The sequence below is a fragment of the Balaenoptera acutorostrata genome, chromosome 1 (genome assembly GCF_949987535.1).
Source record: "Balaenoptera acutorostrata chromosome 1, mBalAcu1.1, whole genome shotgun sequence".
Lineage (NCBI taxonomy): Eukaryota > Metazoa > Chordata > Mammalia > Artiodactyla > Balaenopteridae > Balaenoptera > Balaenoptera acutorostrata.
In genome coordinates, this window is record NC_080064.1 from 20648785 (window position 1) to 20675761 (window position 26977).

Here is a 26977-nt window from a genome sequence, read left to right on the forward strand (position 1 = left end):
CCATTCTTTGTGCCACTGACTTGTCCGAGAATGATCATGGCTATTATGATTCTCTTTTTAACATATCAGGAACTGAAGTTCAGAGAGGTTAAGTGATTTATGGAGGGTCACCCAGCTAAGAGACAGACTTCTCATTTGGGACTGCCCCCAAAGTCTGTTACTAGTAGGAGGAGATTTAGTGCCAGAGGGGGTCCCAGCTGAGTAGCCATCAGGCAAAGCAGCAGGGAGAATGGTTTGGGCCTGACAAGGAAAAGGTAAAGATGGAAGGTGATAGCAATACTAACACTATTTTTGACTGATTCAGTTCTCGCAAGGGGCTGGGCATCTACTCATAGCTCCATGACACTATTTCTTTTCTTTTTTTTTTTAACTTTTGGGTTTATTTATTTTATTTATTTATGGCTGTGTTGGGTCCTCGTTTCTGCGTGAGGGCCCTCCCCAGTTGTGGCAAATGGGTGCCACTCTTCATCGCGGTGCACGGGCCTCTCATTATCGTGGCCTCGCTTGTTGCGGAGCACAGGCTCCAGACGCGCAGGCTCAGTAATTGTGGCTCACGGGCCTAGTTGCTCCACGGCATGTGGGATCTTCCCAGACCAGGGCTCGAACCTATGTCCCCTGCATTGGCAGGCAGATTCCCAACCACTGCGCCACCAGGGAAGCCCCCACGGCACTATTTCATTTAGTCCTAGCCACAACCACGAGTAGGTCATACTTATCCCCATTTTACAGATGAGGAAACTGAGGCACAGCTTGGCATATGGAGTTGCCCCAAGTCCCACAGCTAGTGTAGGCAGATCTGGAATAGGCCAATTTAACCCCAAAGTCTGTGCTCTTTTTGATTGTCACTAGAGAGGGGACTTTTCAGAAACCTGAGATTTTGAGGCCTCTTGGTTGGGGGAGAAAACCCTGGCCTGGGGCCCAGACACCTGGGCTCCATGTCCAGCTTTGCCAGAGACAAGCAATGTGATGCCCAGTAAGCCACACCCACCTCCAGTGTCTTCATCTGCCAAATGGGGCGAGCACAACAGATGATACCTGCAGGTCTTTGCCCCTCCCCAGTGGCAGGGTTCTCAGAGGAACTCTTCCCAGGATGGATGATGCGGGCCTGGGGGCAGTGATGCTGGGGAGGAACCACCCTCCATCTCCCCTTTCATTTCCACATAGCTTGGGCTTGCTTAGATGTTTTCTTGGTACATCATAGAGCAGATCCTTTCCATGGGTGTGGTGTGTGCCGTTCTCCCTGCAGCCCCCATGACCTTCCCCGGAGGGCTGGGCCTGCCCCGCCTCTTCCTCTGGATTTCCCCTTGAGCTTCCTTCGTTCCTGGAGTACCCTCAGAAAGGGTGTGGGATGGGCACTGTTTTTCTTATGGTTTGAGATCCCTGTCACATGCTTTGATGTCATCCTCATTGAAGAATCATCCAAAATCACAGGATCAAACAGATAGGTCACTGGATCCAGAGGCTAAAGCCAGAGCAGTTGCCAGAGGCAGGCCCATGGGATCTAGGTCATGATGCAGTGCCCCAGGTGCCAGGGCAAAGCCCACTGGGCCTGGAAGGGCAGCAGAGCATCTCAGGATCTCACCACTCAGGGCTGGAAGCCCTATGGGCCTCTTCCCCCTATCCCCAGATCCAGATGACCATTGTGGGCAGCTACAAGGGCTCTGGGGAATGGATGGCGTTTAGAGAAAGGGACTGCCCCAGCGACAGGGAACATGGGTTGCGAATAAGGTCTGGAGGGGGCTCTACATAAATGATCCTGAACTAAAGTATCAAAAGTGCTTTATAAACAATGAGATGCAATAAACCCTTACTATAAGGCCCTGAGAGTGCAGAGCAACAAGGAAGAGGCTGCCAGGCACTAATGGATCTGGGTTCAAGTTTAGGCTCCTCTACATTTCAGTTCTGTTACTTTGAACAGATTATTTAACCTCTGTGCCTCAGTTTTCTCATCTGTAAAATGAGAGTTAGGTAGAGTAAAGGTATCTCTGGGTCTTTCCAGCCTGGGAAGTCTAGGGTTCTGGGTGACTGTTGCCAACACTCTACCCCTTGCTGAAAATTCATGGTGCAGAGGAGGGACTCAATTTGCCCAGGCACACGGCACATATCTGGCAAGTGACAGACACTCAGCAAACGTTGTTGCTAATATTCTCTGTCAGGGGACTGATACTGGCTGACATTTATTGAACAGTTACTACGGATGACCCCATGCATGGTCTGTGTGTTATCTGTTGCACAACTTATTTTCACAAAACTTAGCAACTTAAAACAATAATAAACATTTATTATCTCACACAGTTCCTGTGGGTCAGGAATTCAAGAGCAGCTCTTTATTAACTTATGAGGCCAATACTATTGTCATGTGGTTCCAGCTCAGTGTCTCTAGTGAGGTTGTAGTGAAGATGTTGGCTGGGAGTACAGTTCAGTTTATCTTAAGGCTTGACTGGAGCTGGAGGATCCACTTCCAAGATGGCTCATTCACATGGCTGGCAAGTTTGTGGGAGGTGTCAGTTCCCCAGCAATTGTATCTCTCCACAGGGCTGCTTGAGCATCCTCGTAGCATGGTGTCTGGCTTCCCCCGCAGAGAGATTGACCTAAAAGAGCAAGACAGAAGTTGCCACCAGCAAAGTCCATTAACAATTCCCAGGAAATACAAATAGAATCTGGGTAATAAAATAGTGTCTAACCTTTTTCTTCCCCCTTTGTGTTTAGTCTAGTTTCACTTGCTCATAGGGTACCGCATGCAGAGGCCTTGTACCTGCCACTTCACACCAAAGCTCCTAGTGTAAAACGGCTGCGCCCAACACTTCAGCTCGATGGGCCGTGTGCAGAAGCGCTGCACACGACACTGCAATTCAAGATGGTAGTGGTGGGCCCTGTGCAGGGATGCTGAGCCCAGCACTGCGATCTGGACCTGTGAGCAGCACAGCTGCACCTCTTCCACAAGAGCTCTGCCCCTACTCCCTGCGGGCAAGAACCCTGTAAAGCAGCCCAGCTGATGGCCTTTTGAGGAGAGCGTGTGCTCTAGAACATGAGCTCACACCTCTCCATTCCTCGATTAAAGAGTAAAGCTTTCATTTGCTTCTGAACCAAACTCAGTCTCAGAACTCGGTCTCGTTCTATTGGCTTGAACTACATTGGGGCTGAACGACCCTTGCTGGGGGCCAACTTGGGAGGGTCAGTAACAAAATTTTGGCATCCCGGATGGGACACACCATGCCCTTTTAACCTGCACCTATCCACAAGGCTCTGAACTTGCCCTGGCTCCAGCAAGAGGATGGCGGAGGCTTTGGGAGGTTCACCTGAGAATGATTGACTCTGATCTTTGAGTTCACTCTGACAGGGTAGAACTGCAGCAGGCTTCAGTCAAATTTGGTGTAACTCTGCCCAGCACACTGATACTGGGTGTGGTGCACACACAGCACGGCACTGAGTCATCTGGACTGTGCCCCCTTGAGGGGATCACACTGTGGCATCACTGGGGATTGGAGACTGAAACTCGTGCATGTCTGCCCACTGCCTCTGACTGTTTTTTTCTCTGTACCAGACACCCGGGGAATATTGGGGACCTGTGAACGAGGGGGAGCTACAGCAGTCTTCCCACTGTCTCGCCAGTAGTGCACCTCTTGGCCCCTGTACAAGGCAGGGCTTTTTGTTCTCCTCGTCGACCTCCAGGGGTCAACAATAGCATTCTCTATAGTCATTTCAGTTTGATAAAGGAAAGTGGCCAGCCCGGTGAGCCAAGAGGTGAGACTGGGAAAAGGCCCATGTAATGAGGATGCTTGACAAAACGGAACAAGGACACTCAATCCAAGTTCAGGAAAAGGCTCCAGGGACACCTGAGTGCAAAAGGATCCCAAAGTAGGTACGTGAGCAGTAACTTGACCTCTTCTGGTCAGTGCTAGTTTCTCTGAAGTGGGCTGGGGAGCCCTATGAACTACTCCCCAAAGATAACAGAGCTATAGAGGAAGGAAAGTCAGAGGATAAAAAGGCCCAGAGTCAAACCCACCTACTGGCTATTACCCTCCAATGTCAACTGGTCAGTACAGGAATCTGGACTAACTGCCCAGAGAGACTCTCAACTCCAGTAAGTGACCCCTGGCCCCTACCAAGGGGGCTATCTCAAGCCAAGGAAACTAGGACCCAATCAGTGCGCCATATGTAAAAAAGAGGGACCCTGGAAGAGAGAATCTCCTTGCCACCCCTGAAGAGGGGCAGAAATGGCAGATTCTGGCCACTATCCTCGAAGGCAGATGGTCCAAATAGATGAAGAAAGACAGGCCAGGGGGCTCCTAAGCTGGCATTCCAATTGACCCCCGAGGAGCCCCGCTGACACTGCACATAGAGGGGAAAGCCTATTGAAGTCTTAGTTGACACTTACTCGGTTCTGAACCCCAGATCAGGGAAAACTGGTCACAAGACTTGTAAAATGATGGGGGTAAAATGTAAAATGGTTCAGGGAAGGCCCAAGAATGGGCATTCATAAAGCCATTAGAATGTAAATTGGATGCACACATGCTCACCCACCATTCTTTCCTGTATGTCCCCAAATGCCCTATACCCTTGCTAGGAAGAGATATTTTACACAAATCGGGGGCTACTATCCACCTAATGGGAGACAAATTGGAGACTGGTATTCCCTTAGATAAAGGGCACAAGATGATAATGTTAATGGCTGAGGACAAACCTCCCTGGACAAAACAATAATGGTCCAGCATTTGTGTCTCAAGTGATAAAGGGGATAACGGGTGCCTTGGGCATAAAATGGACCTTGCACTCAGCCTGGAGGCCCTAATCACCAGGGAAAGTAGAGAGATCCAATCAAACCTTGAAATGGGCCTTAGTCAAGCTATGTCAGGAAACCTAAGAAAATTGGGTTAAGTTGCTATTGATTGCCCTGCTCTGCATTCAGTTAGCCCCAAGAGATAAGTTTAAAGTTAAGTGCATTTGAACTCATGTCTTGTAGACCCATTCCCAAGCCCAAGAGAAGGGACACCTTAGCCCCCATGAAATGGAACAACTCAAGTATGCCCTCCAGGTAGGAGAAACCATGAAAGCTGTCAACAAATAAGGTAACCAGGTGCTTCCCACACCCTCTGACCTGGCCCTACACTCCTTCCAGCCAGGAGACTGGGTGAACCTAAAAACCTGGAAAACTGGCAGCACACAAGATACCCTGGTAATTGCTGCCATCGTGCTGAGTCTTCTTTGCCCCCCCTCCACAGACACATTTACCCCAGTGCTTGCAAAATGAGGGCCCTATACTTCCAATTTATACTTCCCATTTGGGGAATTAAAACGTCCTCCCCACTGTCGCCCCATGGCAAAAAACTTTCTTCTATAACATGATCAGAGATATTCAGGAAGGATGGAACTTCACTGATTGTTGGATCTGTCACGCCCAACCTGAAACAGGAAAGGACCATCAGACATATTTAAGAGGAACCCCAATAACCAAGGAGGAAGCATTAAATAGCACCCTCTTCCCAGCAGGCGGTAAACTGTTAACAAGTTGAAGTCGCAGCTGGTCCCAGCTGTGACACTTAGGGGTCAATAGCACCAACAATTATGTGACTCAGGCAGTCCAACGAGGGAAAACAGTCGAGTTTGGTACCTGGGTACCCTAATAGGACCCTGGATATACTTACATGGATGAAAAACCAGAGCACTGCCCCTTCAAAGATTCAAACCAATGACACAGGGCTGGTGCACTTACGAAGAGGATACATGTTCTTGGGTAAGCCCCCCAACGCAACGTGGGGCTGGGCATCTCAGTGCTTAGAGGGGATATGTCACCATAAGAACTGTGGGACCAGATCCAGACTTTAATTAAGTTTACAGTCGGGGGACTTCCCTGGCGGTCCGGTGGTTAAGACTTCACATTCCAACGCAGTGGGGTGTGCGTTCAATCCCTGGTCGGGGAGCTAAGATCCCACATGCCTAGTGGCCAAAAAACCAAAACATAAAAAAAACAGAAGCAATATTGTAACAAATTCAATAGAGACTTTAAAAATGGTCCCCATCAAAAAAAAAAAAAAAAGAAAAGTTTACAATCAGACCATTACCCATAGGAAGAAGCCACGACATTCCAGAAGAGTCACAGGACTACTAATTGCAGGAGTCATTGCACTCATAAGGGTGCTAGTGATCCTGGCCAGGGGAACCACATATAACGCTGTCAATGTAAGAAACATAAGAGCCACAGTACAACAGTGGCCAACGAGACTGGACTCGACTTCAACTTATTAGAAAAAATTTGACATGTGAAGCAGGACAAACCCTTAAACCCTATACAAAAATCTGTTGGCTCACTGGCTGCTATGGTCCTAGATAACCAAATTGCCCTAGATTATCAGTTAGCTGACCAGGGAGGGGTCTGTGCGCTGGCCAGTAGGTCAAGTTGCTTTCATGTTAATGCAAGTGGCCTGATTGAAGAAAGTGCACACAGGCTACTAGGAAAAGCAACTTGGCAGACAGGCCAGGCAGCCTCATCTGGCCCAACAAATATGCAGCAGGTGAAACAGGCCCTCCCCAGTGTCACTTGGTTTCTACCTTTCCTGGGCCCCTTAATAATAACCTTTGTCCTCTTGCTGATATTTGAGCCATGTATCTTAAATTGTCTGGTGTTCTTTGTCTCCAAAAGGTTAGAATCTATAAAACTTCCAATGGTGGTCGCTCAGGGACATGAACAGTCAGGGCTAAGGCCTGGTGACAATCTAAAGGCAGCTGAGGAGAAATTCTGCTTCTCTCCTGAGGTTATGATGACGCCCAAACTCAGCAGGAAGCAGTTGCAGAAGATGGACCTCTTTGCCCCTCAGCGCCCCTCAAGAAAGAGGAGCAGGACAGAAGACAGAGGAGGGATTTGTCACCAGCAAAGCCCATGAACAATCCCTGGAGAATAAAAATAGAATCTGGGTAATAAAATAAAGTCTGTTTTTTTCCTTTGTGCTTAGTGTAGTTTCTCTTGCTCACAGGGTGCCACGTGCAGAGGCCTTGCACTCGACATTTCAGACCAGAGTTCCTAGTGGGAAATGGCTGTGCTGACACATCAGCTCTGCAGGGCCATGTGCAGAAGTGCTGCTCACGACGCTACAATTCAGGATGGTGGCAGCAGGCTGTGTGCAGAGACACTGCGCCCGGCACTGCGAGCTGGAGCCTGAGCAGCACAGCTGCCCCGACCCACAAGAACTCCACCCCCACCCCTGCTGACAAGAACCCTATAGAGCAGCCCACCCCACAGCCTTTGCGGGAGCTCGCACCTCTCCATTCTTTGATCAAAGAGTAAAGCTTGGGCTTCCCTGGTGGCGCAGTGGTTGAGAATCCGCCTGCCAATGCAGGGGACACGGGTTCGAGCCCTGGTCTGGGAAGATCCCCCATGCCGCGGAGCAACTAAGCCTGTGCATCACAACTACTGAGCCTGCACTCTAGAGCCCACGTGCCACAACTACTGAAGCCCGCACGCCTAGAGCCCCTGCTCGGCAACAAGAGAAGCCACCGCAATGACAAGCTTGCACACCACAACGAAGAGTAGCCCCCGCTCACTGCAACTAGAGAAAGCCCGCGTGCAGCAATGAAGACCCAATGCAGCCAAAAATAAATAAATAAAATGAATAAATTTATTAAAAAAAAAAAGAGTAAAGCTTTCCTTTGCTTCCAAACCTAACTCGGTCTCATTCTATTGGCTTGAACAACACCAGGTAGAAGGACCCATGTTGGGGACCGACTTGGGAGGGTCCGTAAAAAGTAGCAATGTTGGGGCTTCCCTGGTGGCGCAGCGGTTGAGAGTCTGCCTGCTAATGCAGGGGACACGGGTTCGCGCCCTGGTCTGGGAAGATCCCACATGCCGCGGAGCAACTAGGCCCGTGAGCCACAACTACTGAGCCTGCGCGTCTGGAGCCTGTGCTCCGCAACAAGAGAGGCCTCAATAGTGAGAGGCCCGCGCACCGCGATGAAGAGTAGCCCCCGCTTGCCGCAACTACAGGAAGCCCTAGCACAGAAACGAAGACCCAACATAGTAATGAATCAATCAATAAATAAATCTTTTAAAAAAAAAAAAAAAAGTAGCAATGTCTTTGATGACCTAGATTCAGACATCTCACACTATCATTTCCGCTGTATTCTATTGGTCACACAGGTCAACCCAGTACAGTGGTGGGGGGACCACACACGGATATGAGTACCAGGAGGCAAGAATTATTGAGGACCATCTTGGAGGCTGCTTATCACAGTCTTTTCTAAGTGTTTTATCGCTATTAATTAATCTATTAATTCATGAGGTCGATACTGTTATCATCCCCATTTTACAGATAAGGAAATTGAGTCACAGAGAGATTAGGTAAGTTGCCTAAGGTTACACGTCTAGGAAATAGTCTGGGGCAATTGCTATGAACTTAATGTTTGTGTCTCCCTGAAATTCATATGTTGAAGCTCTAACCTCCAATGTGATGGTATTTGGAGATGAAGCCTTTGGAAGGTAATTAGGGTCAGATAAGGTCATGAGTTGGGGTCCTAGTCCAATGGGACTAGTGCCCTTAGAGACAGGAGAGCCTGCTTCCCCTCTCTCTTCATGCACACACATGAGGAAAGGCCGAGTGAGCACACAGCAAGGTGGCAGCCATCTACAAGCCAAGAAAAGAGGCTTCGGAATGAAACCTACCTTGCCAGCACCTTGATCTTGGACTTCCCAGCCTCCAGAACTATGAGATATAAATTTCTGTTGTTTAAGCCACCCAGCCTGTGGTATTTTGTTATGGCACCTCGAGCAGACTAAGATAGGCCTTGAACTCACAGAGTTCAGGATTTGAACTCAGAGGGTTGGCGCTGCTTAGCCCTTGCTCTTAAAATTTCTCTCCCTCTACTGCCCCATTAACCCTGGCCCTGACTCACTCTGACCCTCGCCTGGCCCCTGGGCTATGCGAGAGACTCTCTTCACTGATAGAGAGGCCAGGGCGTCGCTGGGAAGACCCGGAAAGGGGCTGGAGGAAGCTCACGGCAAACTCAAGACCCAGGGCTCAGTGTTGACCCTGATGTTCCAGTGCTTGTACCCCAGAGGATCTTGGGGGCCAGCTCCCCACCCCACCCGGCCTGCTGCTCTCCACCCCCACCAGCTTGAACCTGGGGTTTGCCACACACACGCTCAGATGATCCAGGTCATAAACAGTAAGCAGGCGGAAAACAAACTATATTTAAACCTGCAGTTGCTCCATAAACAAAGATTAAGAGACAAGTGACCGTTGGGAGAAAACAGAAGAAACCCACGTGTCAATAGCCATAATATATTAACGTCCTAAAAACAAGCAAAGGCTATAAAAAAGCAACTTACAGAAGAATAAATGCCAATGCCCCTTCCCCAAAACCAAAACCAAACAAAACAAGGCACTGGTCCTCACTAATTTTAAAAATCTCATTAAAACCACAATAAAACCCGATTTTTCCTCTATCAGGTTGACAAAAATTAAAGATTAATAGTATCCAAGGTTGGTGAAGGTGTAGGGCAATGGACCCTGCCACTACTCTTGACCTTGGGGGAGGGGGTGCAATTTGACAAAATCAAAATGTAATATATTTATACATGTGACTCAGCAGTTGTATTCTGAGGAATCTACTTTATCAAAAAACTAGAAAGATGATGACAGAAAGATATACATAGTTAGCTAGATAAGTATAGATAGATATTCAGATCTATAAATCTATTTACATACAAGGATGTTTTCTGCAATATTGTTTGTAGTAGCAAAACCTTGGAAACAACCCCAATGTCCATCAACAGAACAAGTAAAGAAATTGTTGTGTGGTCGCATAGTGAATAGTATACAGCAGTGAGAACGAACAAATACTACCACATGTAAAGACATAGATGAATCTCACAAAGAATGGTGAACAAAAGAGTACATACTGTCTGATTCTATCTTCACAAGGTTCAAAACAGCCCAAACTAATCTAAGCTTTTAAAAGTCAGGATAGGGGCTTCCCTGGTGTCACAGTGGTTAAGAATCCTCCTGCCAATGCAGGGGACACGGGTTTGAGACCTGGTCTGGGAAGATCCCACATGCCGCAGAGCAACTAAGCCCTTGCTCTAGAGCCCATGAGCCACAAGACCTAGATTTTGAGTCTGGCCCTGCTACTTACTGGCTGTGTGGTCTTAGGCAAGTTACTTTACCTCTCTGAGCCTCAGTTCCCTCATCTATAAAGATGATACTAAATTAATATCCAACTTATTAAATTATTTGAGGATATAAAAGGTAACATTAAAACTCTTAGCTTAATATCTGGTACAGAGAAGGTCCTCAGTCAATGTTATTATGACAATGTTATGCATAATTCAATTATCTGACCAATGAGAAGTTTCACTCCCTAGGAGCAGTGGGGCTAGGGAAGGTTTTTAAACTTCCCAGATCAATCCAAGAGGTCTTCCTGAGAGAAGCAGCATTCCTGTCCCATTTTTAATTCGAGACCATGAGTTCACTGTGTGTGTGCGCATGCGCGTGCACGTGCATATGTGTGTGTGTGGTTGTGCTGGGGCGGGCGCAGGGGTTATTTGGGAGAAGGTGACACAGCTTGGGTAGGGAGCGTTGCCTCAGTCTGCTGTGAAGGGGTCAGGTCAAGTCTAAACATGGGCAGGACTCCAGGCCTTGTTCTTGAAGGATGTCTCAACAGCCTGCTATGGCACCTTGGATAACAAACAGGTTGTCACCCTTCGAACCCCAAGTGAACTTGATAAATCCTGGCAAAGCTGAGAGGAGGCCCATCTATAAATACTCCATGACTCAGGCCCAGTGTCCTGTTGAAAGGGCCACTTGTGTTTATGGTTCTGTTGCTCTGTGGAGGCATTCCAGTTCAAGGAGGAAGGTCTAGGCCACCCTGAGGTCTCAGAGCACCGAGTTCGCTCTGCTGGGGCAAGTTTGCGGTCTGGGGTCAGGCCCACCAATGCCTGGCTTAGTATCCAGTCCATTATGAGACTCTGGGAAAATCTCTCATCTCACCGGGTCTCCTGTTATCCAGGAAATGAACCATGTTGGCTCCCCCTGCTTTTGCAGATAGGCTATGAGGCAGGATGGCCTAATGGTTGGGCACACAGGATTGTTTTCTTTTGGGTTTTTTGGTGCTTGAAAAACATGGGCTCAAGGTCCAATTTCACGCCTTAACTAGCGATGTGATTTTAAACCAGTCACTTCACTTTTCTGAACCTCAGTTTCCTGAACTATAAAATGGGGATAATAATGGAAATTCTTTTGCAGGATTGTCATGAGGATGAGAAGAGAGTGTATAAGGCACTTAGCACAGTAACCAGCATGTAGTAAACCTCCAGTTAATGATAGGTATTAAGATTACAAATTAAGCAGTTTAAAATATTTTGATAAAGGAGTACTTCGGGATTTGGTTCTTCCAGAGAGAGACTTAGGGAGTCAATGGTTGCCCCAGATCTTTACCATCTCTCTGCTTTGCAGTTATGAAGAGCCAAGGTATGAAGAAAACAAGACTGTTGCCAAGATTGGTAGGGAAAGGGCAAGGTACTGTCATTCATCAAACACCTACTGTGTGTCAGCTGCTGCCACAAGCATCATCATTTCGTCTGACTCCCCAAACACCAGCAAGGTATAACTCCCGGAAAGCCAAGGCCTGGTGAAGTTCACTGAATGGCAGAGCTGGCAGTTGAACCCTGGTCTGTGTGCTGCCAAAGTGCTTGTTGTGTGTGACCCACTGCACCACAGTACCTCGTTGCCTCCCTGGTCTAGAAAGGAGGCCAAAGAAGGGATAGAAGTGAGAGAATGAGGAAGGAAGAATCAAGAGCTTGGCAACAGTCTGGGAGAGTATAGAGAACTGGAAGCACAGTTGGAGAGAGGGAGCTGGTTGGGGAAGACACATGACTTTGGAGTGACTGCTCTGTGAGGTCAACCAGTGGACAGAAGGAAAAATACAGCTGAACTCAGAAGAAAGATCAGCCTGGGATGGAGGGAAATGTCCTTTGCTCAAGACTGTCTGAAATGACTTCTGAACTTACAACCCCCACAAGACCTTCTTCTACCTGGCTTTGAATGCCCTCTCTGAAGCACCCACCTCAGGGCCTTTGCACATATGGTGTGCTCTGCCTAAAATAGTCTTTTCCCTTTCTCAACTGAGATGTTACCTGTCCAAAGAGGCCTTCATTAGCCACTCTATTTAAATAGGTCCCCATCCCATTACTCCTGGATTTAGCACCTGTTCTTTCCTTAAATTTATCACAATCTGTAATTGTTTTACTCAATTTCCTTGTCAATTTATGTCACCACCTCCATCCAATGAAGTATCTGTTCCATGAGTACAGGGATTGGATGGGCTTGTTCACTGATATATTCACAATCCCTGGCATATAGTAGGAGCCTAGCAAACATTTGTGGAATGAGTGAAAGATCCAGCCCTACCTATCTCTTAATATACCCCTTTTTCTGATTCTCCACTCCTTTGAGACTGCTTTCCCATATTTCACTGTCATATCTTCTTCATTCTCCCCTCCTATGTGCCTTCACTTGGAGTGCCCTCACTCCTCTGCCCATTCAAACCCTGCCCAAGGCTTGGCTCCTACTGGACCTCCTCTCGGAAGTCCACTCACCCCTGGATCCAGTGCCCCTGTGAGGTAAACAACACATACACCTGTGCCTGATGACCCTACTCCAAGCACCACTACTTGTGTGTGATCTTGAGCAAGTCACTTTCGGGTGACTCTGGGCCCCATTTGCCCCACTTAAGTCTATCCTTGGGATTGTATCTAAGGGAAATAATTTAAAAGCAGAGAAAAGCCATAAATGCCCAAAGGTATACTTTGAAGCATTATTTAAAATAGAAGAAAAATTTTAAACAACAATAATGTTAAATGTTATAGTAATAAAAGGCACTGTTTAATGAGTGTTTGAACAGGCCAGGCATTGAGAAGGGCATTAAAAGCTGCAGTTGAGAGCACAGATTCCAGAGCCTCAGCCTCACCACTTACTCTCTGTGATCTTGAACTAGTGACTTTACCTCTTGGAGCCTCAGTTTCCTCATCTGTAAAATGGAGGTGATAAAGATTCCTACTCCTAGGGCTTTCGTTGTTATTGTTGTTAAGCAAAATTTTATTGACTGTAATCCAAATACAGAAAAATATACAAATAAATGTGCAGCTCAGTGAATTTTCACAAAATAAGCAGGGGTGTGCAACCAGCTAATAGGGTGGCTTTGAGGATTACATGAGCCAACACCTGGAAAACACTTAGAGCACTGGTAATGGTTGGCTAACGTTACTTGCTCTGTATTTCATGGGCATAGTGCTAAGTACTTTATGTACATTATTTTATTCAGTCCTCACAGTAACTCTATGAGGTAGGCACTAATATTATCCTCATTTCAAATAAAGAAACCTAGATTCAGAGAAGTTAAGTAAACTGGCCAATGTCACGAAGTTAGTAAATGACAGAGGTAAGAGAGGAACCCAAGTCTTTTGCCAAAACCTTCCTCCCAAACTCCTTGATACACTGATTCCCCAAGACATCTATTACAGCATCAACTAATAAGTTAAAAAAAAAAAAGGGAAATCAATGACCGACTAGAAAAACTGTGGTTTTCTGAATTCTTGAGTCAATTAAATAAATATTTATTGAATAGCTACTATGTGCCAGGCACTGTTGTAGGCACTGGAGATACAGAGCAAGCAAGATAGAAAAGTTCCCTGTCCTCGTGGAATTTATATTCGGGTGAGAGAAGACAGACACAGAAATAAATAAAGAATTTCTGATAGTAATAAATGCTATCGAGCTTCCCTGGTGGTGCAGTGGTTAAGAATCCTCCTGCCAATTCAGAGGACATGGGTTTGAGCCCTGGTCCGGGAAGATCCCACATGCCGCGGAGCAACTAAGCCCGTGCGCCACAACTACTGAAGCCCATGCACCTAAAGCCAGTGCTCCGCAACAAGAGAAGCAGCACAGTGAGAGAAGCCTGCGCACCGCGACGAAGAGTAGCCCCCACTCGCCGCAACTAGAGAAAGCCGGTGCGCAGCAATGAAGACCCAACGCAGCCAAAAATTAATTAATTAATTAATTAAATTTATAAAAAGAAAACAATAAAAATAAATGCTATCAAGAAAATAAAACAAGATAATGGGATGGAGAGAGACTTGCAATCGGGGGGGACTGCTTTAGATAAGATGTTCAAGCAAGGCCCCCCAAGGAGGGGACCTGAACGGTATGGAGGAGCCAGCCTCACGGCAACCTGCGGGAAGCCCACTCCAGAGTAGCCATGAACTTGGCATGCTTGAGGAACAGATAGAATATGATGCAACCGTTCTAAAATATCATTTTGAAAACTAAAACCTGGAAACAAGTACAATAAAAAAGTACAAGGTACCCTAAGATGCTATCTTGTCCCAACATTTGCTAGATAGACAAAGTTCTCAGAAAAGTGAAATGGTGTGATGAATTGGATGGTTTTTAAATTTTTCCTTTTCAGAAAATATCTGCTGTTGTCATATTATGGTTTCTACAATTTTGTTAAAGTCAAGAAAAAAGGAGAATTCCAGGAATCTCATACAGACCAAATAAGATAGTTCTCTGGTTACCTGTGAAGGTTATGCAAGTGAGTTGGACGTATCATCTTCGAGAACAAGCTGTGCAATCTCCACCAGTCACACTCCCTCTCTGGGCCACAATACAGAACATGCAGGATGCCACATTGCCTGGTGCACCCGCCAAAAGTGAGGTCCCTCATAGATGAAGGCACTAGCAAAGTCAAGCCTTTCTGCTATTCATGTGACACATAATTAAAAGAATACATTTTTTAATAACAGGAAAAAAACACATTGAATCATTAATAAAAATCGGTCAGAAGAATGAGACAACAAGCCACAGACTGGGAGAAAATATCTGCAAAAGACATTTGACAAAGAACTGTTATGCAGGGGACTTGCCTGGTAGGCCAGCGGTTAAGAATCTACCTTCCAATGCAGGGCACACAGGTTCGATCCCTGGTCAGGAAACTAAGATCCCACATGCCGCGGAGCAACTAAACCTGTGCACCACAACTAGAGAGCCCGCGCACCACGACTACTGATTCCCCATGCCGCAACTAAGACCCGACACAGCCACATAAATAAATAAATACATACATAAATAAATATTAAAAGAAAAAAAGAAGTTAACATATACAAAGAATTCTTAAAACTCAACAATAAGAAAATTAACAACCCTATTAAAACATGGGCAAAAGATCCGAACAGCTCACTAAAGAAGATATATAGATGGCCAATAAGCATATGAAAAGACATACAACATAATATGTCATTAAGGAATTGCCAATTAAAACAACAAGATACCATTACACACCCATTAGAATGGCCAGATCCAAAACACTGACCACACCAAATGCTCGTCAGGATGTGAAGCAACAGGAGCTCTCATTCATTGCTATTTGGACTGCAAAATGGTACAGCCACTTTGGAAGACAGTTTGACAACTTCTTACAAAACTAAACATACTCTTACCATATGATCTAGTAATCATACTCTTTGACATTTACCTAAATGAGTTGAAAATTTATATCCACACAAAAACCTGCATGTGAATGTTTATAGCAGTTTTATTCACAATTGCCAAAACTTGGAAGCAACCGAGATGTCCTTCAGTAAGTGAATGGATAAATAAACTGTGAGACAAGCCATTACACAATAGAATATTATTCAGCACACACACCAAAAAAGAGTTATCGAGCCACAAAAAAACATGGAGGAAATTTAAAGGCATATTACTAAGTGACACAAGTCAACCTGAAAAGGCTACATATTGTATGATTCCAACAATATGACATTCTGAAAAAGGCAAAAGTATGGAGAGAGTTAAAAAGTTCAGTGGTTGGGCTTCCCTGGTGGCGCAGTGGTTGAGAATCTGCCTGCTAATGCAGGGGACACGGGTTCGAGCCCTGGTCTGGGAAGATCCCACATGCCGCGGAGCGGCTGGGCCCGTGAGCCACAACTACTGAGCCTGCGCGTCTGGAGCCTGTGCTCCGCAACGGGAGGGGCCGCGACAGTGAGAGGCCCGCGCACGGCGATGAAGAGTGGCCCCCACTTGCCGCAACTAGAGAAAGCCCTCGCACAGAAACGAAGACCCAACACAGCCAAAAATAAAAAAATAAATAAGTAAATAAATAAAAGGAATTATTCTCATGGCCTGTCCAAATTATTTAAAAAAAAAAAAAAAACTGAAAAAAAAAAAAGTTCAGTGGTTGCCAGGGGTTTGGGGAGAGGGAGTGATTAATAGGTGAAGCGCAGGGAATTTTCAGGGCAATAAAAATTTTCTGTATGGTACTATAATGGTAGATACACGTCATTAAATGTTTGTCAAAACCCATACACACAAAGAGTGATGTCAATTATGGACTTTGGGTGACAATAATATGTCGATGCCGGTTTATTGACTGTAACAAATGTACTGCTGCGGTGCACAACGGTGATGGTGGGGGAGGCAGGGTGTGGGAAGAACAGGGGTATATGGGGACTCTGTACGTTCTGCTCACTTTTACTGTGACCCTCAAAACACTCTAAAAAATTAAAGTTTTAATTTTTTTAAGTCATTTAAGAAAACAAAGAAGCACTGTCTGGTAAAATTTTTAGCTCAGGTGGGGGAATGGGAAATTCCTGGAAGAGCTTTGTTCCTTGAGGTCTGCCACTCACACAGGAAGGAGCAAGAAGGAAGTAACGTGTGAAAGAAGAGGTTATACTACCAACACCTACTCTTTACCAGACACACTGCACACTAAGCCCTGTGCTTATATGAGTTATTTCATTTGTTCCTTCAACAGCCAAATGAAAAGTTTATATTACATGAAAGACTTGAAAATATTGTTCCCAGTTAACAGTGGAGGAAACGAAGAGATATCGATTTTTCCTAGTCACCCCAGTCTGTCTTAGCCCAGAGGCTGAGTTCTAAGCCACTAGGGTGGGTTGGGGGCTCTCTGAGCCCCCTTCCACCTTCAACATTCCACCATTCCATGAGTTGATTTGTCTCTTCTGGGGGCACCACTGGGGGGCCTTGCTCACTTGGGCATTGGATCCCTGGAAGGACAGTGCTGTGTCCTTAGGGGACTGAGAATTTGACTGCCTGGAGCTTGACTTCGTGCAGGAATTTCGCACCTTCCCAGACCCTAGGCTGCAGGTGGAGGGTGTCTGGCGGGAGAAGGGGCTAGGTGCTGCCTGCGAGGCCTGGAAGGGCCGCTCCCACAGAGAGTGCGGGCTCCTTCTCCAGCGCTCGGCCACCTGTTCCCCAGCCCCGCCTTCCCACCCTCCACCTCGTCATTGGAATGCTAAATCCAAGAGCTGATGGGGCTGGCTGGGTATTAATAACTGGACGCTGACGTTTGTGCTGATTAGAAAGGCATTCCCTCTTGGCAGCCGAGACATTTGATTGCCTTTTCAGCGTATCTCTCCAGGCCTTCCGCGGCCCTGAAGAGAATGAGGGTGGCAGGATAATAATAGTAACAATAGCTACCCTGTCTGGGTGCTCTAGTTTGCCAGACGGCAGTGCCAAATGAGTCATCCACACAGTTGCCTTCAATCCCTTCAGGTGCTTTTAGTATCTCTGTTATGTACATGGGGAAACTGAGGCTCGTGAGAGGTCAAGGAACACGCCGCAGGCCACACAGCAGGTGAGCAGCTGGGCAAGAGCTCAAATCCTATCTGCCAGCAGCACCGAGCCCTCCCGTGGGTGGTGAGAGCCAAAGACAGGCATCTGCTCTGGCCACATAAACATGCAGCCCAGTTCCTTTAACTTCCAGGAACAGAGTGACTGGGAGGGTGTAGGGCGTGGGGGAGGGGCGGCTTCCAGGAAGTGGATGGCAGGACCTGGCCCGTGGCCCCAGGCCCGTGACAGTCCAGGGTGAGGAGAGGGGGGATTACGGTTCTGCTTAGGGCAGGCCTCGACCCTCCTGCTCCCCTGTTTTCTCCTGGTGCTGGTTCTCCACGCCTCACTCCCCTCTTCACTCCTTTGAGGTGCTCAGCTATTTGGGGCCTCCCAGAAGACAGGGTCAATCCCAGGGAGAGGAGAGCAAAGGGGCTCATTGTCCAGGGGCTCACAGTCACAAAGGCCTCAAAGTTAGGGTTTTGACATTAGTTTTTGAGGAGCAGTGCAGCATAATGGTTAAGCCTGTAGCCTCTGGAGCCAGACTACCGCTGGGCCTCCCTTCCAGATCTGCTACTTAGGGCTGTGTAGCTTTGGTCAGATTCCTTAACCTCTCTGTGCCTCAGTTTCCCCATCTGTAAAATGGGGAGAAATACCTACCTCATAAGGTTGTTGTGAAAATTAAATGAGCTAAAAAATGTAAAGTGTACATTTAATGTAAAGTGTAAAGCCTGGCACAGAATAAGCATTCACTCAGTGTTGGCTTCTATTTCCAAATGATATCACATAAAGAATCACAAACAGAACAGAAAGGGGAAGACGTTCATCAAGGAAAAAAATATCTCCTTATCTTCACCCCCATGTTCATAGCAGCCCTATTTACAATAGCCAAGATATGGAAACAACGCAAGCACCCATCAACAGAAGAATAGATAAAGAAGATGTGATGGGACATCCCTGGTGGCACAGTGGTTAAGAATCCGCCTGCCAATGCAGGGGACACAGGTTCAAGCCCTGGCCTGGGAAGATCCCACATGCCGCGGAGCAACTAAGCCCGTGCGCCACAACTGCTGAAAGCCCGAGTGCTCTAGAGCCTGCATACTGCAACTACTGAAGCCCGCGTGTCACAACTACTGAAGCCCGCATGCCTAGAGCCCGTGCTCTGCAACAAGAGAAGCCACTGCAATGAGAAGCCCACGCACCACGACGAAGAGAAGCCCCTGCTCGCCACTAGAGAAAGCCCATGTGCAGCAACGAAGACCCAACGCAGCCAAAAATGATAAATTTTAAAAATATATATATATACGTTTTTTAAAAAAAGATGTGATACACACACACACATACACACACAATGGAATACTAATCAACCATTTAAAAAAGATGAAATCTTGCCATTTGCAGCAACATGGATGGACCTCAAGGATACCATGCAAAGTGAAATAAGTCAGACAGAGAAAGGCAAATTCTGTATGGATTTCACTCATATGTGGAATATAAGAAACTAATAAACAAATGAACAAAAACAAAATGAATGAACAAACCAAACTAAACAAAAACAAACATGTAGATACAGAGAACAGAGTAGCCGTTACCAGAGGGAAAGGGGCAGAGGGGAGGTGAAATGTTTAAAAGGGGATCAACTGTATGGTGATGGATACAAACTAAATTTTTGGTAGTGAGCATGTTGTAGGGTATGCAGCAGTAGAAATATAATGTTGTACACTTGAAACTTACATAATGTTTTAAATCAGTCACCTCAATAAAAATAAAAAATAAATTATCTCCTATAATCCCACTATTCAACACAACCACGAACACCGTTTCACTCCATTTCCTTCTAATCTTTTCCTGTCCATTATTTTTACAACACTGCAATCACAGAGTACTTACAAAGTTGTGCAACTTTGGGACTTCTTTTCATTTAACATTTTATTCTAAGCCTTTCTAATCATTCATTAGGCTCTTATTGAGGGCCTATAATGTATCGAGCCTTATTCTAGGCTCTGGGCAAACAGCTGCCAGCAAAACAGACAAGCCCCTTCTCTCCAGGAGCTTATATTTTAGTGGGCATTGCTATGTTGCCTTCAGAATGCATTCTTTTACATTGCGGTCTCATCTACATAACAGCAGAGAACACAAATATGAAGTGTGGAGTTCAGGTAATTTTTACATATATATTCACCCATGTAACTGCCACCCAGATCAAGACACAGAACATTTCCATCACCCCAGAAGATTCCTTCACCTTCCCCATCAGTTACCACCCCTCTTCCACATAGATTAGTTTCACCTGTTTAAGAACAGGATCTGCGTCTTTGAGAATGCCTGTTTTTTTTTTTTTTTTTTTTTTTTTTTGAGAATGCCTGTTTTTTAGTGGCTGCAGAATATTCTGTCCTATGGATATGTTGTTGGACAAATCTTTTACTTTCAGTTTCTCATTGTTGTCAATAGTGCTACAGTGAATGCCACATTTTTAATTATCCCCTTAGGCTCAACTCTCAGAAGTTGTTTTCTTAAAAGGTTGTACATATATTTCAATTAAAAAAAAAAAAGTTTACAGCTCCACCAGCAGTGGAAGGGGCAAGCTGTGGGCACACGGCATAACTACAGTCCCTCTTGATCACCTGCCTTCTTAGCTAGACTCACCTAGAATTTAGCTAGAACCCTCAGCATATAATACAGTGGTACAGAAGGGTGTCTCCATGAGAAATCTGACTGGCAGGAGAAAGACTCACAAGGCAGGATCTCCCTTGGTCCTGAGTTTGGGACTCAGCTTTACAATGTCAAAACTGACTTCCTGCAGCCCTCCAGTAGGAGATTCATCTTTCATCGATGGATTGACAATAACCAAGCAACAGAGTCTGATTCAATCATTAAAGCAGGTAACAATCTAAGAATTTACAAAGATAAATTTAACAAGAATGTACATACCAGAAGACTGGTGTGTCCTCTCTCAGTTAGAAGGCCACAGGGAAAGCCAAATTATAATGAGAACGTTTCTTGGTGGTTCAATCTGGGTTCCCCAGAAAGCAGAGCTGGTGAGAGGAAGCTTGAGATGTCAAGAGAGGGCACCTTATCTTCAGCCCAATGGACCCCCTCAGCTCCGAGTCCTTAAGGAAAACTGAGTTCAATCTAGCATTCCTTGACAATTTGTCCTTCCCATGCTAAACCTGAAAAGCCCAGATCCTGTGCAGTCTCCCACTTGCCCTTAAATCTACTTCTCCCCATCTCCCTGATCACAGCCTGACCCACAGCAGCCGAGACCTTTGCAACTGACCTCCTTCACATCCCTCTCACTCACCCTTGATCAAATCTCCACCTGACAGCTAAGTGATCTTTTAAACTGGAAATCTGATCAAAGTGTACTTAAAACACTTTGGTGATGGAAGGATGAATAAACAAAAATCAATGGATGAGTGGATTAAAAAGTGTAATATATACATACAATGGAAGATTATTCAGCTTTAAAAATGAAGAAATTCTGACATGCTACATGAATTGAACACATTATGCTAAGTGAAATAAGCCAGACAAAAAAGGACAAATATTGTTATATATTATATATATAATGTTTATATGAGTTACCTATAGTAGTAAAATTCTTAGGGACAGTAAAATAGTGATTGCCAGGGGCTGAGGGGAAGAGGGAATGGAGAGTTATTGTTTAATGGGTACAGAGTTTCAGTTTGGGAAAATGAAAAAGTTCTGGAGATGGATAGTGGTGATGGTTGCACAACAGTGTGAATGTACTTAATGTCACTGAACTGTACCCTTAAAATGATTAATTTTATGTTATGCATATTTTACCACAATTTAAAAAAAACTTCAATGACCCATTACTTTTATCTCAAAATCGATCACATGGTCTACAAGACCCTACAGAATGTGGCCCCCGTCTTGTATTGGTGTTTGGGGGCTGATCATCACACCTCTTCCCCTTTCAACTGGGACCTGGACCTGTTAGGAAATGGGAAAGGAAGATGGAGAGATAAAGATATGGGCTTGGGGGCTTCCCTGGTGGTGCAGTGGTTGAGAATCTGCCTGCCAATGCAGGAGACACGGGTTCGAGCCCTGGTCTGGGAAGATCCCACATGCCGCACAGCAAATGGGCCCGTGAGCCACAACTACTGAGCCTGCGCGTCTGTAGCCTGTGCTCCGCAACAAGAGGCCGCGACAGTGAGAGGCCCACGCACCGCGATGAAGAGTGGCCCCCGCTTGCCGCAACTAGAGAAAGCCCTCGCACAGAAACGAAGACCCAACACACACCCAAAAATCAATCAATAAATAAATAAATTTAAAGTACGTGCCGAAAAAAACCAAGAATTAAAAAAAAAAAAGATATGGGCTTGGGACTCCCCAGGCGGTCCAGTGGTTAGAACTCTGCAGGGGGCACGGGTTCAATCCCTGGTCAGGGAACTTGGATCCTGCATACCACACAGCATGACCAAAAAAAAAAAAGCTATGGGCTATATTACTGATAAAGTTGGACCGGAGACAAGGCTTGTAACTATAGGCACAATGGAGCTTCCTCATACCTTCCTCCCTCCATTGCTTCCCCCAAATCATGATTTAATCTTCCACCTCAGTTCTTGGTAGAGCTGCCGGACACATATATTCCCTCCGCCCACGGTGCTCTTCCCTCCACTGCTCACTTAGCCAATTGCTACTCATCAGTCACTTCTTAGCATAAATGTCTCACGCGGAGAGGTCTTCCATGACTCAAACAACCCATCCTACCACCACTCCATGCCGTTAACTAATCTTGTGGCCTTTAGAGTTTCTCCTTCATAGCATTTTTCACAGCTGTGTATTTATGTGTCTCTTTCCACCATCCCTCATAAAAAGGTAGGTGAGGGACTTCCCTGGTGGCGCAGTGATTAAGACTCTGCGCTCCCAGTGCAGGGGGCCCAGGTTCCATCCCTGGTCAGGGAACTAGATCTCACATGCATGCCGCAACTAAGGATCCCGCCTGCCGCAACTAAGACCGGGCACAACCTAATTAACTAATTAATTAATTAAAGAAAAAAAAAGGTAGGTGTGCTCTGGGAGAGCAGGCCCTGTGTGCGTTTGTTACTGGCCACGTGCCCAGTGCCTGGCACAGGGCCTCGCTCTTAGGCTCCATACATGCTGGAGAACATCATATTTACTAGCACTCATCTCAGGGAGAGCTCTGTATACTGTTGCAAGGAGGATGTGGGTAAGGCTTCGGGGTTGGGAGGTAAGGGGAGAGCCTAAGCAACGTTCCGTGCTACACTGAGCAGCAGGCCTTCTTTGTTTTGCTATGTGGGGTCTACAGCTTTTGTCCAGGGCCCAATGGCTCAGGACCATCAAGAAGCTAAGTGCAGTTACCTGGGGCTTCCTTCTCTCCCTTTTCCCCAAACACTGCACAGCCCCTGCTCTAAATAACTGTTGACCAACTATTTAAAGAATGTCAGCTTGTAGGAGTGTCAAAGTGTCTCACTTGGACCCTCAAGTCTCAATTTCAATGCTACATCCTGTCAAAAGGCTTCCCTGATCCCCCAGGCCCCTTCATATCAGAACAGCTTAGGGTCCCCTCCTCTGGGCTCATGTAACCCCCTTCTGGAACTAATCACATTGTACTGTCTTTGCTCATTTAGGTGTTTCCGTCTCCCCTACTAGACTTTGAGGACCATGAAGACAGGGGCCTTGCCTTCTTGTTCACTGCTTTTTACCAGGACCTAGAATAATTTCTTGCACATAGTAGGTACTCACTAAATAGCTGTTGACTTAATGAATAAAGTGCCCACCATGTGCCAGGTACTAGCTGACTCCTCGGTAAGGGTATGTGTAGTGACATTTGCTGGCTGCCCCTCTAGCCTCTGGACTTAAGCCAGTAAGTTCCATCCTCCAAGGCACAGAGTGTGGTCAAAGAAGAGCCCACAACCCTAGATGAGCCCATCAGTTCTTGCACTGTGGTCTGAGGAACAGAGATTGGAATTGACTTTCTTGTTCCTGTGGGATGTGAACTCCTATGGCTGAATCCCTAGGAGCACTGCTGACCACCTGGGGCCATGAGAAGAGCCAGCATTAAGATGAAGTCAGCATCACTGAAGGATCTTTGGTGATATGTGAGCAGCTAAATCAAACCTTCCCTGAAGCTAGCCCTCCCACCTCCATTCTTCTTGGGTAAGCGTGCCAATCATTCCTTTTATAATTTTTTTTTTTTTTTTTTTTTTTATTTATGGCTGTGTTGGGTCTTCGTTTCTGTGCAAGGGCTTTCTCCAGCTGTGGCAAGCGGGGGCCAGTCTTCATCGCGGTGCGCGGGCCTCTCACCATCGCGGCCTCTCTTGTTGCGGAGCACAGGCTCCAGACGCGCAGGCTCAGCAATTGCGGCTCACGGGCCCAGCTGCTCCGCGGCACGTGGGATCCTCCCAGACCAGGGCACGAACCCGTGCCTCCTGCATTGGCAGGCAGACTCTCAACCACTGCGCCACCAGGGAAGCCCCAATCATTCCTTTTAAGTCAGTTTGAGTTGGGTTTCTGCCCTTATAACATGAAGCATCCAGAAGGGTCAGAAGCAGCCCAAGTTTCATCATCTCAGTACCTGCTGAGAAGCTGAATGAATCCACAGTTTGGGATGCTCTTGGGACCTTATCTTGCAGCCCTCAACTCCTCATCCACCGTGATTCTCAGATAGGGACAACCCCCAACAGCAGCTCTTGGCACCAAGGGCAGGGGATATGGAGTTTGGTCTTAATTACCAGATGCTCCAGCTGTTCTCAGTCCTCACCAAGGAGACAACTAGGACCCATCCAAAGACAAAACAGCTTGTATCTGGCACATGACCTTCTTGGGCCCCTAAATCACTTGTCCGGGGGCTGGATCAGAAGTGACCATTTCAGGGAATTCCCTGGCAGTCCTGGAATTCCCAGTTGTTAGGACTCTGAGATTTTACCGCCGAGGGCCCAGGTTCGATCCCTGGTCAAGGAACTAAGATCCCACAAGCCACGCAGCACGGCCAAAAAAAAAAAGAAATGACCATTTCAGTCTTCTTGGTACAAGCATAGTGGAGGTGTAGGATTGAAGAATCCGTGTCAGAGCTAGAGGGATCCTTAGCGATGAGCTGGTCAGACCCTTCATCTTGCAGATGGGGAAACTGAGGCCCAGAGGAGGGAGGAGACTTGTTCAAGGTTACACAGCATGTTGGTGCCGAAGGAGTTTCTGCATCAGCCTCCCCCTGCAGAGATGGGGCTGGGGCTCCCCCAGCTGGGGAAGGAGAGAGGAAGGAATACTGATGGGGATTCTCCCTGCTATGGCAAGATAGGAGCTTCTCCCCCAAACAGTCACTGGTAGGCCTGGTTAGTTAGCCATCCTTAATAATTTGATAGCAGGACTTCCCTGGTGGTCCAGCGGTTGAGACTCCACACTCCCAGGGCAGGGTGCCCAGGTTCAATTCCTGGTCAGGGAACTAGATCCCACATGCCGCAACTAAAAGCCTGCATGCCACAGCTAAGAGATCCCAAATGCTGTAACTAAAAGATTCCGAGTACCGCAACTAAGACCTGGCGCAGCCAAATAAATAAATAAATAAAATTTAAAAATTTTGGTAGCATTTTGATAACACCTTGTGGTTGGCCTAGGGTGAGATGACTTTAAAGGGTACTAAGTCTCTGGCAAATCATCAATGATGCCTCCAGCATTTCTACAGGGGACGAATTTAGGGCCAGCAATCTAATGGGAAAGGGGCCCAAGAGACTTGCCTTGGAGGTGCATGCATAGCAAGTCTACTGTTGTTACTTAGACCACGGTTTCTCAATTTCCACACTATTGACATTTTGAGCAGGATAATTCTTTGCTGCTGGGGACTGTTCTATGCATTGTAGCATGTTTAGCAGCATTCTTGGTCTCTCCTACTGGATGCCTGCAGCACCTACCCTCCCAGCTGCGACAACCAAAAATATCTCCAGACATCACCAAATGTCCCCCAAAGGGCAAATCACCCCATCTGAGAAGCACTGACATTACGTTTAAGTGGCTGAGAGGGAATGATGGAGATTCTTCTAAAAGAAGAGAGGAGATAAAAATATAATGAGCCACCCCTTTGTACAAGAAAAGAAAATCGTCAGAGGGATGGTCAGTTCTAGGCAGAACTGTGAACTTTGACCTTACTTGCCCCCCTTCCCCTTTTTGACCGTTTTCTTCTCTTTCTTGGCTCCCATTCCTACTTAGAAAAAATTAATAAAATATTCAGGAAAAAATTAATATTTGCATTCATGCTAAAGTGAGACAAGCAGTGTACAATAGTTACTAGAGGTTATAAACGCAAGCATTATACACTTAAATTGTGAGAATTTCAGTGTATGTAAACTGTATCTCAAAAAAATAATTTAAAAAACACATAGGAATTATAGTCAGACCTGGGTTCAAGTCCCAATTCAGACATTTCCTAGCTGTGTGACTTAGGACAAGTCCTCTCACCTCTTTCTTTCTTTCTTTTTGACCACTCTGTGTGGTTTGTGGGATCTTAGTTCCCTGAACAGGGATTGAACCCCAGTCCCGGCAGTGAGAGTGCCAAGTCCTAACCACTGGACCACCAGGGAATTCCCTCCTCTCACCTCTTAGAACCTCTGTTTCCTCAGTTGTAAAAGGGGAGTAGTAATTGTATGCCTCACAGGATAACTGTGCAGAGTAAAGGAGATAATGTATAAACAGCACTTTGTACAATGCCTGGCACTGGAGGTAATATGAATATTACCTATTATGTATTTACATTTATATTACTTATTTATATTTATCTGTAGTTTACAGGTGAAATTGCTCCCTTATGATCTGCTTCCTGTGGCCCTGTTCTAATTAAGGGCATCTCCGCTTGCCTCTTCCCATGTGATCCCTTGGTTAAGATAGGAAAAGCAAGGTCCGGAAACATAGAAATTTATGGGACTTTGGACCCTTGGCTCCACCAGTGACTTATTAGTCCCTCTGAGTCTCAGTTCCCTCAACTGTAAAATAGTACACTAATATTACCCACTTCGTAGGGCTCTAGGCAAGTCTGGGAATTCAGACCTGCCCTAAGGTGCAGGCAGCAGCTGCACCAATAGAATCTGCCACCAGGGGTCAGGATCGCTACAGCCAAGTTCCCACCTATCCAAGACATTTCAATTTTTTGAGCATGGTTGTCTAACTTTATATTATGGAAAAATTCAAACATACACAAAAAGTAGAATAGTATAATGAACCCCATGTACCCAGGGTTCAACAACTAACAATATTTTGCCAGTCTTCCTCCCTCTTTTTGTTTGCTATGCTGCTTGCAGAGTATTTTAAAACATATCCTTGGGCTTTCCTGGTGGCGAAGTGGTTGAGAATCTGCCTGCCAATTATGGGGACACGGGTTCGAGCCCTGG

The 26977-nt window shown here is 46.2% G+C and overlaps 1 long non-coding RNA gene across 1 annotated transcript in view; it reads right to left on the bottom strand.

Moving 5' to 3' along the window:
• Positions 1–2260: 2260 nt before the first annotated feature.
• LOC103003115 (uncharacterized) overlaps positions 2261–26977 on the bottom strand; it is a 30298-nt gene continuing 5581 nt past the window's right edge. The window contains exon 2 of the long non-coding RNA XR_450667.2: positions 2261–2591. This is a non-coding gene — a long non-coding RNA (uncharacterized LOC103003115). The remainder of the gene's footprint in view (positions 2592–26977) is intronic.